The sequence below is a fragment of the Papilio polytes genome, unplaced genomic scaffold (assembly GCF_000836215.1).
Source record: "Papilio polytes unplaced genomic scaffold, Ppol_1.0 DF824146.1, whole genome shotgun sequence".
Taxonomy (NCBI): Eukaryota; Metazoa; Arthropoda; class Insecta; order Lepidoptera; family Papilionidae; genus Papilio; species Papilio polytes.
Window position 1 is genome coordinate 3020236 of NW_013525058.1, and position 6000 is coordinate 3026235.

General features: G+C 33.1%; 1 protein-coding gene across 1 annotated transcript in view; it reads left to right on the plus strand.

Annotated features, from left to right (window-relative positions):
• Positions 1-6000, plus strand: part of LOC106111736 — a 114021-nt gene that overhangs the window by 38492 nt on the left and 69529 nt on the right. The window contains exon 2 of the mRNA XM_013293880.1: positions 994-1051. The gene's annotated coding sequence lies outside the window, so the exon portion shown is untranslated. The remainder of the gene's footprint in view (positions 1-993; positions 1052-6000) is intronic.

Consider the following 6000-nt stretch of genomic DNA (forward strand, 5'->3'; position numbering starts at 1 on the left):
GATTATCGAATACGAACAGTACCCTTTTGAACGGACTCAACTTTAAGTTCCCGTTCAATGCTGTCGCAAGCCGGTGCATTGCGAGTTGAGCGAGCACTTAATTAGAGCACGCTCTGAGCCGAGGTGTGAGTTAGTGCTTACAGACGATTACCGGCTTTAATGTCGCTCACACCGCTTGCGTAAGTTCCAACTCTTTGTAATACTATGGCTATTATAATCATTCTTACAATAAGACCTTTGTAACGTTGCTGAAAGATGCTCTTTTTTGCATATCACATTCCCGACTATGGTCTACTAATTTTGTAGACATATTTGCACAGATAAAGGTAGTTTAATGTAGAATTTAATTTATAGAAAAATATATCAGAAATGATTGTAATAGTTGCAAAATATAATCACAAGGTAAATTCTGTTTTATCGGAGAGGACACTTTATGTTGTGCCAATATCAGATTGGTATAAGGTTGTTATGGACAGTCGCCTGCAACGCTCTACCGATACTCTACCTCAATATTCTACCCACTGTAAGTGACATTCATTTTTAAAGATTTATTGCTTGCTGAACGTGACTGTACACAAAACGTGCCTCTCTTTGAGCCACGTGAGAAAATCGTTCAAACGCTATTGGTTTTCAGATGAATGAATAAATTACATTTTGATACAAAGTCAAGCCAATATGTTATTTTATTAGTATTTTTACTAATGATGAAATTACTGTTTGTATGTTAGTTTATATAGCAAGCTGGTCTATGAGTTGTTCAAATAAAAGCTTTTTCCCAAGCTCGGTGTAAGGGTGGCGTCAGCAAATAGACTCATTGTTATTTATGATATACCTAGCGCCGGTTTATTCCCTTCCGTCTGGTTCCTCGACCTTTGTCGACGTGAAATATGAGTTTTTCATTTGTTACAAATGCCGTCTAAAATAATATATTTCAAATATTTTAATATTAAATATCTTTTACTCATCTAATCTTATATCTTTTCTTCTTTACAGATAAACGTCGGATTACATTTCCCGCAATAACAAAAGACATTATTTCTTCTTCTATCTTGTAAGTATGATATTTTTACATAAATTAATAAAACACATAATTCATTAACGTCAATATGAATATACTAATGTTTATGGCCGTATACTGAAACGAATCTTTAACACTTCGCTTCGTAAGCGCCTCGTACAAAGTCAACATTTAACGGAATTTGGAATTTAATCGTAACCTTATCATTTAGAAGCTTTTTACATATTTAAATGTCCTTTTAGTATTCGGCCATTACTTTACTAATTCCCTATGTATTTTGCATTAAAAATACACAAGATTTATTCTATATCAGTGCTAGTTAAATCTATACTATTATAATAAAGCGTAAACACACACTTCTACGTTGCCTAGGATGTCAGTAATTATAGCATTTTTTGAATGATTCCTTTTTTAATAAAAATCCCAACACTTACGTCACGCTTTATGATACATTGTTTCACGCTATTAAACTTAGGGGTAAATAAATTGGATAAAAACCTTGATGTGGGAAAGCTACGAGCTGCCAACATCGAGAAAGCAAGGTTGCCATGGTTTGTCATGATGTCATGTAATTTTGACATTTGCAATTGATTATTTGTCAAATGTAAGCATTAAAATAAAATTTTCTAAATTGCATGCGAATGAAGCCGAACGGGAACAGCTAGTTATTAATAACTAAGCATACTCTACCGCGCATCGCAACGTCTCTTTGACGATTAAATTTCCTATTAAACCAGGTAAGCCGGTATAAGCTCTCAAACACTCTGACACACACGAGAGATAAATAGATTTCATAATAGTAAAACACTAGCTGTTCCCGTGCGGCATCATCCGCTTGAAATTATAAAAAAATTATGTTATTGTTTACATTTTTCAAATTATCAATAGCAAATGTCAAACTGACATGACATGATGGTAAAGCATGGCAACCTTGATTCCTTGATGATGGCAGCAACTTATGGTCTCTTTCCCATAATTAGGCTTTTGTTCAAAATATTTACCCCTTAAGTTTAATGGCATGAAAATATATAGCCTAAAGCGTGACGTAACTGTAGGGCTTTTTATTAAAAAAAGAATTATTCAAAAATATGCTGTTATTGCTGAGAATTTAGACAACAAAGAAGTGTGTGTTTTTACGCTTTATTATAATATTAGCTTATTTAATTATTACTTATGGTGTTGTTACAAGTGAGGATACTGTGGAGTTAATTCACTCAATTGACTTTATATTATTTGAAGAAATTCAGCAAATCTGTACTAAAATTATAAAGAGGAAAGATTTGTATTTTTGTAGGTGTTCCAATAAGAAAAAAACTACTAGGCCGATTTAAATTCTTTCACCGTTATATTACAGCAATTTTAATTTTCGCTCATATTGTTTTGGCAATATCACGCTGTTATTTATTGATGAAAATGTTTTATTTTCATTTCATTCGTTTTGAATTTGTTTGATAAAAATACTATAAGGTCTATTCCTTCATTTCTCAGGAACTCGTACTGTAGTTAATACATACATACTCTGATAATAAATGTTATATGCTACCATGTAATGTATGAAACACTCAACAAATGTCTATCAACCTTGATATGTAGTTACCAACACATTTTGTCTCGATCTCGTCGGCGGAATAACTGGATTATTCCTTTATTGTTATAATTAAAGATCTCTCGTTTGTAGACAAGATTATTTTGTCAAGAATAGGTACAGATAATTATTAATATTATACCTAAACGAATACAAGGTGTTAAGTTGTGGAAATTATTAGCGTTCGCCCACGACTCCGTCCAGGTGAAATAAAAAAAACAAAAGTGAATAGACTATGTATTCTTTGAGACTATCCTCTACATCTGTACCAAATTTCATCGAAATCCGTTCAACCGTTTAGGCTACAAACTCTAACAAACATCCATTCATCCATCTAAATTTTCGCATTTATAACATTAGTATGAGTATGAAGTATGATTGATAATGGACGATAAAATAATGAATTTTCGATGTTTTAAAATCATTTCGTTTTCCACATGTATAGAACATGAAACACGCTATAAAATTGACGGGAAATAAACGTTTTGCAAAAGGAAATAGCCGTTTTATGTGTATTTTAAAATGGTTTAAATCAGTGTTTGAAAATTAAAACAAAAGACCGTGATTATTATATTTATTTAAGTCTTTTTTATTAATAGACAATAACCGAAAACTACCATAACTTAAAAAAAAACGAAAAATATTGTACCTATCATAAAAGTTGAGGATATTTAAGTTACCAGTCGAAATAAACGTTGTTTAAAAATCCAGCTATTAAAAACTATCTTTTATAACTAGTTCTTTAAACTACTTTTCAGCCTAAAGTTTTCAAACTAGCCGCAATCGCGACGACTGTGAAATTGAAAAATTTGTTGCTACTAAAGTGCTTAAAGTTTTCAAAGTAGCATGTGGTTTCTAAGGAAAAACCGAACGGATTTATGTTTTTTTTTTATAATACATGGTGGCAAACGAGCAAGCGGCCACCTGAATCCATCGAAATGGAAAGCGACCGCTACCCATAGACATCCGCAATTGCAGATGCGTTGCCTACCCTTAATTGACGGAGGAGGAGACGCACATAACGAGGACATTTCTCCTTCCTATGCGTCTCCTCCACCGTCAAATCCACTTTTCCTTCCCATACTTTCCTCTTAAGAAAGGGGTGGAAAGAGAAAGGGACTAAAATTAGGCCTTCGGCACCACACTCATCAGACGAAACGTGGAATTGCTTCCACTTCACGCCTGTTTTCTGTGTGGTCGTGGTATTCCACCGGGCGAGCCGGCCCATTTGTGCGAAGATGTTAAAGCGGGCTCTTTCACAGTTAAAGTGTGATTAGAAACAGATAACGAGAATAAATATTGTAAAGTTGATAGTTATTTCACGAACCACCAACAGTCAATAGCAAAATACATTTAGAAATGCATTCATTAATTGTATGCCATTCTTAGATTTGTAGTTTTAGACTTAGAACGATATGTTTTAACTAAAAGTACTATTTTATTTCTCCTATGTATCTGAAAGTAATCTAACTTGGCGTTTTTAAGTATAGCCTAACTTACATAAAAGCAAATGTTAATCGCTGAACTTTACAGCGCATAATGAAGTGGGGCTCGACATTTTGCAAAGGCTCGGGACTGCGCATTTTGTTTGCGATTATGCCAGACTCGTCCTCTTCGATAATGATGGAATATTTTATGCATGTAATTTTTTGTAATAGTCCATCTACTATTATAATAAAGCGTAAACACACACTTCTTTGTTGCCTAAGATGTCAGCAATTACAACATATTTTTGAATAATTCTTTTTTTAATAAAAAGCCCTACACTTATTTCACGATATAGGTTATGTATTTTAACGCCATTAAACTTAGGGGGTAAATATTTAGGATAAAAACCCTAATGTGGGTAAGAGACCATAAGTTGCTGCCAACATCAAGGAAGCAAGTCATGTCATTTAGACATTTGCAATTGATAATTTGACAAATGGAAACAATAAATAAAAGTTTTTATAATTTCATGCGGGTGAAGCCGCACGGGAACAACTAGTTTTATTATAATAATCCATTGAAGATATTGCTTTTAGGATATGACTTAAAATTATTATTTCTGAATTTTAAAATAAAAAAAATTGCTGTAAAGAGTGCATATGGTTTTTGTATGTACTATATTAATATCGTTAAAAGTAATTAGTGTAACGTGATTAAGGTCCGCAAATATGTAAGTTTTATTAAATTTAAATAATTTGATTTTAAGGTATACATTGTAGAAACAGTGATTTCTTCATTATTGTTATAAAGTGTTTAAATTGACTTTTCTGTCTACCAAAAATGTATTTTTACACTAACATTATCCTAAAATGCGTCTGCTTTTTTTCTTAAAGTATAGATTCATTATGACTGACTAATTTTTTTCAACATCCCCGCACCTATTTAAGTCGCCGGCTTCGTTTATAAGTTTAGTAAGTCTAGATCGTGTTATTTATGGTATCGTTCGAGCATTCCCTTCCGTCTGGGGCCTTGACTCTTTAATGGCTGTGAGGTTCGCACTGTCTCCGGTTATATCTTATGATAAACGATCGGCTTTTAGCATTTGACTTACTTGTTTCATATAGTATGTTCTTGTTATTTCTTAATATTAATTTTCTTTGAGTGTAAAGAATTTTTAATTTACATTTATTACATCTTCATGAGAAATAATGATACCTTGTGTATTGCGCAATGGTGTAGAAATAAAAAAATGTAATAATCGATTTGAAATTCTTTACCATCTCACTTTTCCTGAAATGAGAAACTCTACAGAACTTTAGGACATCAAACGCTGCGTTACCAGGTTTCTAATCGTATTAAAATCGATGATTTAAAATGTTACGGAAGCATCTTCAATATGTCGTCAAAGGCGCTCGAGTAGTTGCCGTTGTCGATAACGTCAATTTAGTCGCAAACATTGATTGTGTTAATATTGACAATGGCGCTGCCGTAGCGTCGCGCCGCACGTGCGTCTGTGGATGTTTTATATTCCGCGGTGAGGTCGACGAACACTTAATGAAGTGGGGCTTAACTTTGTATAGAGGTTCGAGGGTCGCAATGAGGGGATCGTGTGTGATTACGAGCCGCGGCAGTCAAACGCCCGCCTACACTATCTGATCTCTGATAAAAGACTCGACAAGCAAATGTAATTTTTTATGGTAATAGCCATATTTTTTAACAAAGGATTTCTTTTTTGCCGCTTCTTCTGTTTGGGCAATATTGACGTTGATTTAAGGAAAGAAAAAAATTAATTGTGGAGTCAAATTGCAACTTTTATGCCGCAGGTTTTGTTTCAATGCCATCTTTGATTATAATTTTTCAGCAACATTTAAAACTGTCAATAATAAATAATAATAATAATAATAAATTCGTTTATTTGAAAAATAAATACAAAAGTTTTAAACAGTTGTTGGAGCATCCTTTTAAGTAT